A 10,729-nucleotide genomic window follows, 5' to 3' on the forward strand; every position below is an offset into this window, starting at 1 on the left:
TACGGAGAACCTCAGCTCCGGGGCGCCGACAAAGCAGCCACGCGGGGCAAAGCGGTGGCGCTGGCCGGCACAGCCGCACTGGCCGAAACAGCCGCGCTGGTGACCGTGGAGCACCTCTGCCCGGGAATTTCCTAGTCTGTGGGCAATAAAAACGCGGCGTCCACTCACCCTCTGCGCTTTCACTGGGAGCTGCGATCCTGAGCTGTTCCTAAACGGCCATCTTGGATCTCCTCCAGGGTCGCATGTAAAGTTCTTAGCGTGACAGCTGGCATATTGTAAGAACTTGGTAAATGTTGTCTATTATTTTCAGTGAAAATCCTCAAATGTTGAAGCTTATCAGAGGTAATTGAATTATTTTAACATGACTGGTAGTGATTATTGTACTAAAGACAAATTAGTATAATTACTGTGTCAGCAAGATTTGATTTGAATCAGATTGACAAAAAAATGTATTGGTCACACTCACCATATTTAAAGCACTATACTAGGCTTTCAGGAGTGGGTGGGATACAAGGATGGATATGACGCAGCCCCCTCCCTCTAGGAACATAGAACTGAGAAGACTTACCATGTGTGTGCTGTACCATGCTGAAGAGACTCAAATGTGAGGCAGTGTACCTCCCACATCATCCAATTTACTCTCCGTGATCTGCAGGAAATTCTTCTAAAACAGTCTCTGCTTTGAACCCCTGTAATGACAAGAAACTCACCAACTCATGAAACAGACGATTCTCTTTGGGAACAGCAATCACCACTAGAATGATCTTAAAATTATCACAAATCAACCACCCCATGATTTTTACACATTGATCAAATCTCTGCCTTCTGGGCACCTCTAGAATAAATTCATTTTGCACTTTTCTATCAGAGATCAGCAAAGTAATGCCTGCAGGCTAGATGCAGCCCATTTATTTCTCTAAATAAAGTTTCATTGGAACACAGTCAAGCTTATTTATGCACATGTTGTCTATGGCTGCTTTTGTTCTACAGCAACTGAATACTTGGAACATTTCAGCCGACAAGGCTGAAAATATTTACTATTTGGCTCTTGAAGAAAAACTCTTTCAACTTCTGCTCTATGTGACAGAACTTGAAGATAAGTAACATATCTCTTTCCTAAAGTGAGGAGCAGGGAAATGAGCACAGGACTCCAAGTGGGAGCTAATGTAGAATCATAGAACTAAGTAATACTATCACCTTCCCTGTTCTGGATACCATACTTCAAATAATGTAGCCAGAGATCAGATAGCTCTTTGACTGACACACAATACTCAGGTGTATAAAAGACAAAATCTGTAAGTTATTTCTTCTAGGAGCTTCTATTAAATTATGTCTCCCCGCCACCGCATCATGGTATAGCCTTGTGTAAGGAATTATATTCAAAATTTTACATCTTTCTTGTTTGTCCAGAGCCATCAGGCATAATTTATACATATTCAAGGTCAGACAGAAAAAGGATGGCAGTCACAGCTAGGATTTTGAAGAGAATGTAGAGACTCTTCACCTGCCCAGGGGTAGAGTTAGAAGAACAAGGGACTTTGTCACCCCCACCCATCTGCATAGAGGAATTGCCAGGGCCCAGTGATAGCCAGAGTCATGACTACTTAACAGGACTTACCGTAGAAGAAACACAACCATGGCTAGCCCCACTCTCTGAGGCAGTCAACGAAGGAGGGAAATCGATACCCTGGCATGCCCATCTCCATGTTCTACCTACATTGGGTAGAACCCTACTTGAAGCTGGAGGCATAGGAGTCAGGTAAAGAATAGATGTGGGAGCCAGGGCAGAGATGACAAGGGCTAAGTGGTGGGCCAAGCATTTCATTAATGCTGAGTGAATAGGTGAATGGATCAAGTGGGCCCAGGGCCAATCATTCAATAAGTATTCATTGAACAGCACAAACCATCGCTTTATGCCCGCCTGCCCTGAAGCCCTCACTGCTGCTGTCTGCTCTCCCAGACATCACCCCCAGCACAGCCCTTGTCCTGGTTCCCCAGTCCCTCGCTGGCCCCTCAGGGTTTCTGCCAAGACTGTAAAACCAATCTGGATCTTATTTGGGAAATGACATAATGGAACAGGATTTGTTCTGAGCAGAGCAAGACAATTCTAATCAAAGAGAGAACTTTAAGTTCTAAAACAATTCTTAGAATCTAAAATTTTTTTAAACAGAAAATTTGGTGTCACTATACCCTATGGAGAAAAATGAGTGGCTTCTAAGAAGCACGCCCCAGATGTCTGTGTCACAGGCCCTGGATCCATCAGGCCCCTTCTTATTAAATGCCTCAGGGCTGGCTCTCTTGTGCTCAGATGCTCTTGTCATATGGGAGCCTTTGACTGCAAAGACTTCCAGTCACTTGATTGATTATGCCAACAGCAGGAATGTTGACAAAGAGGGTGTCAATGGCATGAGGCTGCTGGTGACCATCCATAGCTTCCTGCCAGTCACCTCCTCCTCTGCCCATTGAGTCAGCATGGAGAATATTCAGCACTGGCTTCCTTGAGGGATATTGAAGATTCTGGATTTTGAATACTTAGAGAAAGCATTGTTTGGTCTGCTACTCTGGTTAGATTATTTGTCTTTGCTTGGAATGGGCAAGATAAAATTGAGCATTAAACTAGGAATTGCTGTTCATGTACGTTGAAGCCTATTTTTTAAAAAGTAGCTGTGGGCTGGGCACGGTGGCTGACGCCTGTAATCCCAGCACTTTGGGAGGCCAAGGCAGACAGATCACTTAAGGCCAGGAGTTCAAGACCACCCTGGCCAACGTGGCAAAACCCCATAACTACAAAAAATACAAAAAAAATTAGCCAGGCGTAATGACATGTGTCTGTAGTCCCGGCTACTTGGAGTGGGGTTGAGGGGCAGGGGTTGAAGTGGCAGAATCACCTGATCCTGGGGAGGTCAAGGTTGCAATGAGCCTCTGATTGCACCACTGTACTCCAGCCTGGGAGACAATATGAGATGCTGTCTCAAGAAAAAAAAAAAAAAAGCCATAGACCTATGCAGGTCTATCTGCATTCAAGTCCTGAAATCATGTTTTTTCTTAGATCCATAACTCTAGCAGTTGTCCCTTCATGCCTCCCAGATAAAGGCCAGTCAGTCCCAGGTCTGAAAGTTCTTATACGAGACCTAGAATTCCCAATTCATCTGTGACTGTGTCAGAATTTGTTAATAGATTTCATTAAGGTCTCCAAAACCAATTTCATGAAATCTAACCCCAACTAGAATGACTGGCAAAATTTGAGTAAGCTCTGTAGATTGGGTAATAATACCGTATCGACGTTAATTTTCTGATGTTAATCATTGTACTACATTTATGTAAGATAATTGTCCTTGTTCTTAGGAAAACACACTGAAATATTTAGGGGTAAACATGCATCATGGCTGTGACTAATTCACAAATAGTTAGGAAAAAAGTAATTTTATATGCAGAGAAGAAAGATTATAAATCAAATGTGGTAAAATGTTAACAGCTGGTGTATGCAGGTCAAAGGTATATGGGTTTGTTTGTTTTTTTTTTTTTTTTTTACAATTTTATGACTTTTCTGTAAGATTAAAATTACTTCAAAATAAGGTTGCCAAAAAACTAATTCCAGAATACTAGAGCTGTTCGCGCCTGTCACTGAGGTGCCAATGTTCAGCCATGCTACGTACTGCAGAGTGAGCCAGAAATGGAATCTCCTGTTCTGTCATCTTTGAGCTAAAATGAATCATTTTCTCTTTCAGCTAAAGAGCTCTCCTATTTATGGAGGCGAACACTGAGGATGCTTTCCACATGAACCCTGAAGGTAAGGGGGACTTATTTACATGCCCCTCAGTCACATCACCGATCTGCCCTACTATCCCTTTCATCCAGGGCAAGGGCTCAATTATCTTGGTTCACAGAGAATATCATCTCAAACAAGTCAATGTCTACACTGGCACATTGTGCTGTCTTCAAAGACTGTTTCAATCTCCCCAGCCTGTGCAGCTCAGAAAACCTGATGTTCATCATTTTCTCTGTTTTTCTCAAAAAATACCAAAGCTTTTAATAGCTGATATCTCCTAGTGGTACAATCATGAGAGATTTTTATTTTCTCCTTGTAGTGTTCTGTAGTTGAGAGATTATCGACAGTGACTGTGTTACTTCTTTTATTATCAGAGACTGTGTTGCTTTTATTTTCCTAAGCAACTCTACATAAATTCTTGCCACAGCTTTCTGGACCCCGTAATGTCACTGCTGTGTCTTCTTCCTCCCAGCCCTCATGGCAGGACTCATGTATGAGAGGCTCCGGATCTTCCCCCATCTACCAGTGGCAAGGAAACCCTAGGCTGCCAGGACTACCCAGCAAATAGATCATGAAGTATCATGACTCGATTTTACAGATGGAAAAACCAAGCCCCCCCCCCGACTTGCCTCTGTCTATACTACAGTCAAATGGGATCTGGACCCACTGAGATGAGCTCCACATGTATGACTTTGAGGCTGCACTCTCAATTTCAGAGAAAGTGAGGGAACCAGGAAGATAGGGAACTGGAGAGGTTATTGGTTGAAGAAAATTCTAGGCAAAATTTTCCTGGGATTTCGTGGGACCATCTAAGGGTTGAAACATTGAAACGTGATAGCTCCCTGAGAGCCATCATGCTGCCTTGGTGTCAAGAACTGAGCCTGAACTTTCCCTCTGGACCAGGGTTTCTCCAACAACACTGTGGACATTCTGGGTCGGATCACTCTGGGTTGTGGGGCTGCTCTGTGCATCGTACGATGCTTCACAGCATTCCTGGTGTCTCCCACTAAAGACCAGGAGGACACCACCCCACCCAGCACTAACAACTACTGTTGTCTTCACATAGGTCCCAGGAGGACAAAACTCCCCCCAACACAAGTAACAGTAAAATAATGTTTCCAGGCTTTGCCAAATATCCTCCGGGAGAGGACAAAATTGTCCCTACCAAGATCCACTGCTCTAAGTTGCCTCAGCCCAGCAGCAACTTTTGTTTTTCATGCAAACTGACTGAAATTTATAGTGTTCAGAATAAAATTAGCAAATACTTGCAGGAATGTCATCAGTCATCAAAATGTTCTAGGTACAAGAGCACCCATAGCATAATAGCCCTGCTCAGGAGCACCTGGTAATATTGGAAGTGCTGAATCGACCCATTCAGACTTCTCTGAGTTGCTTTCTCCAGTCTTGGCTTCTACCCCTTGATGCCAAATCCCTCATGCTATTTGCTGGAAGGAAAGCACATGAGGGAGAACAGGGCAATGCTGAATCCTGAGTGCCCCTTTCCTTTAAGAGTTTGAAGGGATCAGGAAGCACCAGTAGACAGAGCTGTGTTGCAAAGCTCTGGGGAAATTTGGCTACTACTTTGTATTTATATGTGTATTCATTATTCATAGACATGTATTCATAGGCAACATTTTTGCACAAAATATTTGAGACATAGTCTCCACTTCACTTTATATAATTTTAACTTTTTACGGCAAGTGGGTCACCATTCTAAACAGTGGCTGAACCAGAAATCCTTTTTTTAAAAAGTTAATCAAATAGTATAGAGTAGATAAGGTGGTGGTAGCAGATTTACCTGTGGTATCCATTGGCAAACCAAGGCCCTAAAAGGAACTCCCAAAGCCGTAGGGTTTGTACAGACACTTCCTACTCGTCTTTAAGTGCCCCTCCAGGACCTTGTATTCCTCTGGTTGATCTCCCCCTGGTCCCTACATCCAGCCTCCATTATTTTCTACCCTTTACCCAACCTGGTGTTTGGATTACAAAGATACTTCTGATTCCAGTGGATATCTGTGAAAACACAGAAAGGAACTTGAAAGCAGTTACATGGTCATCCAAGAGAAACAAAAACACAGCTCAGTTTCAGGGTGACAAGAACATCCAGAAAGCAATATTCATAAAAGAATTCCAGGGGGGAAAAAAACCTCCTTAAAAGAGGGGATTAAAAATTAAGAGTAGAATTGCAATTCCTGTCCAAGACTCAACCCAAAGTGCCACAGTCTATTTGCAGCCTTTGATCTGATGTCTGGTCTCTTTAACTTAACTATTAACTTTCCAATCCTGTCCCAGTGGTAATGATCAATCCCTAACAATCACTTCCTTGGGCCCCATACCCACCCAGGGTGGAACAAACTGTCTCTCTGCCTGGCATGCCAGATACTTTTGCAAGAGCTCAGACATCCCTCAGGCTCTGCCCATTCCAACCCTGCCACCTCCAGCCCTTTCCCAGGCTCCCATCCACACATGTCTGCCTTTAACTCTCTCCAGATTTCAAGAGGCTAGGAGGAGCTTAGAAGCAGCCCAGGGTACTGGGGAGGATGTGCCCACCCATAGGGTATGCTTTGAAGTTCATTTAAAGCTCTATACTCATCCTCTTTTCCCCACCACTTACCTGTTAGAGTTTCTCAGATTCCTATCATTTGAACCTCTGCTTTGACTAAATTGTGACATTACTCAAAACCTGCACATGTACCTAAGGGAGTAAGACTTTAATTTGTGGATAGCAATTTGTTTATGAGATTGTCTTGCTGGTGCTTCTCTAAGAAGAGGGCCTTGGGATTGGGACACAGGACAGATTCATTTTTATTGCAATGGAGAGACTGGAGTGATTGGGATACTGAGCTCTAGACCTATACTCTCTGATACACAAGCCACTAGCTACTTGTAGCAATTTAAATATACATTAATTGAAATTAAATAGTATTAAAAATTCCATTCCTCCATCACACTAGGTACATTTCAAATGCTTGCCAGCCTCACATGGCTTGTGGCTACCATTGGGCAAAGGACATCCACTGGACATTTCCATAGAAAGTTCTTCTGAACAGCATGCCTTGAGCTGGAGGTTGGTACTTCCAGCAGAGAGTTCTGGAAAAGAGATGCAACCCGACATCACCAGCTCTGTGGGCAGGGATAGAGAAAAGTAGAAGGAACCAAATTCCAAAAGGAAAGGGAGCCAAAGCCTAGGCCCAGCCCTGAGCAAACACACACCTGCCCCACCCAAAGCTCTTTATGTTAACAAATGGCAAGAAAGGAGCCACTGGGGTTGGCTTTGTCGCCCATGTCCTTCATTGAATGGCCTCTGAGTTCTGTGGGCTTCTGATGAAGCAAAAGATCCTATCCTGAATCCTGAGGCAAGAGGGACTCAGAGTTTCACTTAGAAATGGGAGCCTCTGGGAAGTCTCCACCCTGGTGACACAGGGAGCCAGGCAGTCTCCCAGAGCCCACCTGGAGCAGTGAGTTTCCAAGTCAAAAGCCATTTCAAGAAAGAGGAGCATCTTCTACATCTGAAATTAGGCCTCCACTCAGAGAACCTGAGGAACCTGGAGGGTTCCAAGGAGAGTTGTAACCCCAACTGCAATTATGTTGCTAGATAAAGAGCCCAGATGCTTTGAATGAAGCAAGATGATGGTCTAGCATTTATCACACCTTGCCAATAACAGTGGTTCACACTTTGATAGCACTTTGCAGCCATGTGGCACACTTGTACAAAAATATCATTTATTTCATCCTCACAACAGTTGACAGAGGAAAGCTGGGCACATGTGACCCACTTGAACTTTATATTAAAAGAAACTCATGCTCAGAATGAGGAAAAGACATTCCAAATTTAATGTGGCTGGTGAATGACAGGACCAGCTCCAGAAACCACCCATCTACTCTGTCTCTCTCAAGTGATGAGGTTACTTGGTTCTTGTGCAAGACCCTAAGTATGTCAACTGCAAAATGTTGTCATCCAAGCTGACAACCGAAATCTTGAAGACTTCTGCTAGGCCTTGATGGCAAGAACATTTCTAAACCAACCACAGGCAAAAGGCAAGTGAGCTCACCATGGTTAGCTCGGACTGATACCTCCTCACCGCCTGGGGCTAGATGCCTGATACCTAACAAAACTGGATTCTGTGGACAAAAATGAAGGGAGAAGTGGGTGTTGGAGAAGCAACCAGCAGTGTCTGCCAGACCCACCTATATTCAGGGCTGTGATAGAGAAAGAAGAGGGACTTTCTACTCCTCCTCCCCTTGAAGCAGCCTCCCCAGGGAACCCCTCCTAGCCTCCTTGGCCAGGTCAGATTTGCCTGCCATTGGTTCTCATGGTACCTCCAGGGCTCCTTCTTAGCACTTGAATCATTTACACTGAAGTGTTTTATTAGCTCCTCTCTTCAGGAGACTGGAAGTACTATGAGGGTTGTTTCAGCACAACATTGTATTCTTAGTACCCTACTCATTCATCATAGATGCTCAGTTGATATTTGTTGAAGGATTAACAAATGGGTAGGTGTGTAGATTGATGAATGGATGGATGGATAGATGGATGGATGGATGGGTGGATGGATGGATGGATGGATGGATGGGTTGATGGATAAATGGATAAGTGGGTGGATAGATGGGTGGTGGATGGATGGGTGGCTGGATGGTTGGATGCGTGGATGAATGAATAGGTAGGTAGGTAGGTAGATAGATGAATAGTGTAAGGCCGGCTGCCTTGCAGAGGGTTAAACAGACTCATCCATCTCTCTCCGCGTCTGATAACTACGTCATTGCCTGAGCTTATTATCTGGCCTTGCCACACGGTTTCTCCGCACTCGCCTCTGCATACTAGACCTAAGCCCACATTCAGCACTAAATTATGCATTTAACCCCCAGCCTGTTGTTAATAAACTCTGCAAGAAAAATTTTTTAAAAAGCCCCATCAGACTCTGCCCGGTAGCAGTCTGCTCTGTATGCCCCCGGAAGGCCCGCTTACCTAAGGTCCCGCCTGCCTACCCATGACCACTAGCTCCAGGCATTTCCTGCTTCTTAATAGCCAATAAGATTGCCTTCACTTTGTTTCCCCAACAGCCAATCAAGGCCCACTTACCCAAAGTCCCGCCCGCCTACCAATGGCAACTAGTTTCAAGTACTTCCTGCTTCCTAACAGACAATAAAATTGCCTTTGCTTTGTTTGCCCAATAGCCAATCAATCGCCTTCTCTCCCCATAAAACCCCATGATGTAAACAGCCAGGCACGACTTCTTTGGCCCCTTCCTGGACCACAGAACCTCACCAGGGAGCTAAATAAATTAACTTCTCATTTTCTTATACTTGCCTCAGTTTCCTCATTTTACCTCGGCAATAAACCTTACAAATAGGTTGATGGATGGATTGATGGATGGATGGATGGATGGATGTTCTAGCCACTAAATAGGTCAAGCCTACATTTTATGAAAATACATTGAAAAGAGCTGGATCATGGTTTCTCTCCCTCTTCCCCACAGGTTGCCCTGGGAGTATAAATTGCCCCACTCCCAGACCAGCCTAGCTAAGGGCCTTGGCCATTGTCACTATGGTTGGACAGGTGACTTTTCTGCTAAGAGAAGGCTTCTGAGTGATGCTGAATAAAATGGGGGAAAAAAAGAATGAATATAAGCCAGTAAGAGAAACAAGCAATTATCTTGCAAAAGAGCCCAGATGTTTTGAATGAAGCAAGCTTGAAAGACCATATTGTTTATGAGAAAAGGTGACTAAATCAGGTAGAAATAGAGTGTATTTTTGTACAAGATGGAGCAAAGTGATGGGGGAAGAGAGGGACTTTGGCACTAGTAGTAATGTCAGGAGGCGGTAGGGACGCTCAAACTCCTGGCAATAGGCAAAAAAGTGGGGTTTTCACCTTGAGCCCAGTGCTTCCCCTCCCCTAGCCCACCTGCCTTTGAACTTCCAGCTCCTCCTGCTTTCTCCTGTTTCTCTAACCTCTTCCCCATTTACCACTCTTTCAACTTCCACTTCCTTTTCCTTTGCATGACAAGGACTAGCAGAAGCCCAGCGACCAGAGTAAAACAGGCATCCAGCTTCTCAGAGAGAGCCCCACTGAATTTATTAAACAGCTTTTTAATAAGACGACCCACCCTTCTTTGAGGTGATGAAAAATGAGTTTTTCTGTGAAATTGCCCACTTGTCAGAAGTGTAATGAAAAATAATGGCTAGGTGCTTCAGATAACCTTAAGATAAACACAGTGTTGGAATTCGGAGAAGTAGGGGAAAGCAAGTGAGCAGGCCATAAGCATCAAAAGCTGTTGAAAAATAGCCAGGTGCTGAGGCTCACACCTGTAACCCCCAGTACTTTGGAAAGCTGAGGTCGGTGGATCACCTGAGGTCAGGAATTCAAGACCAGCCTGACCAATATGGGGAGACCCCATCTCCACTAAAAATACAAAATTAGCCAAGTGTGGTGGTAGACACCTGTAATCCCAGCTACTCAGGAGGCTGAGACAGGAGAATTGTTTGAACCTGGGAGGTGGAGGGGGAGGTTGCAGTGAGCCAAGATTGCACCACTGCACTCCAGCCTGGGTGACAGAGCAAGACTTTGTCTAAAACAAAACAAAACAAAAAGCTGTTTAAATCATTCAACACAGGCTGAGGAGGCAGGGCACAGGCTCAGCCATTCACCCTGATTAGCACAGGGAGGTCAGCTATCAGCAACTGCTGAAAATTTTGCTACGAACATACGAGTGATTTCTATCTTCTACCCTAGTGGGGAGCTTTTCCATGTATTTGTACCACTAAATGCCAGGTTTTCATTGTTTTTGTGGTGTTAAATTTTTAATTGGGATTTTCCTCCTCAATTACAAAAGTAATACCTTTTTATTTTATTTTATTTATTACAGAAGTAATCACGTTTTATTTTAGAATCATCCTCCCAGAGCCAATATATATGGGAATATATATATATATATATATATATATATATATATATATATATAT

General features: G+C 44.0%; 1 protein-coding gene across 1 annotated transcript in view; it reads left to right on the plus strand.

Annotated features, from left to right (window-relative positions):
- PRLR (prolactin receptor) overlaps positions 1–10,729 on the plus strand; it is a 163,023-nt gene that overhangs the window by 113,068 nt on the left and 39,226 nt on the right. Inside the window, exon 2 of the mRNA XM_017548276.2 lies at positions 3,729–3,790. The gene's annotated coding sequence lies outside the window, so the exon portion shown is untranslated. The remainder of the gene's footprint in view (positions 1–3,728; positions 3,791–10,729) is intronic.

Source organism: Cebus imitator, unplaced genomic scaffold (assembly GCF_001604975.1).
Source record: "Cebus imitator isolate Cc_AM_T3 unplaced genomic scaffold, Cebus_imitator-1.0 Scaffold205, whole genome shotgun sequence".
Lineage (NCBI taxonomy): Eukaryota > Metazoa > Chordata > Mammalia > Primates > Cebidae > Cebus > Cebus imitator.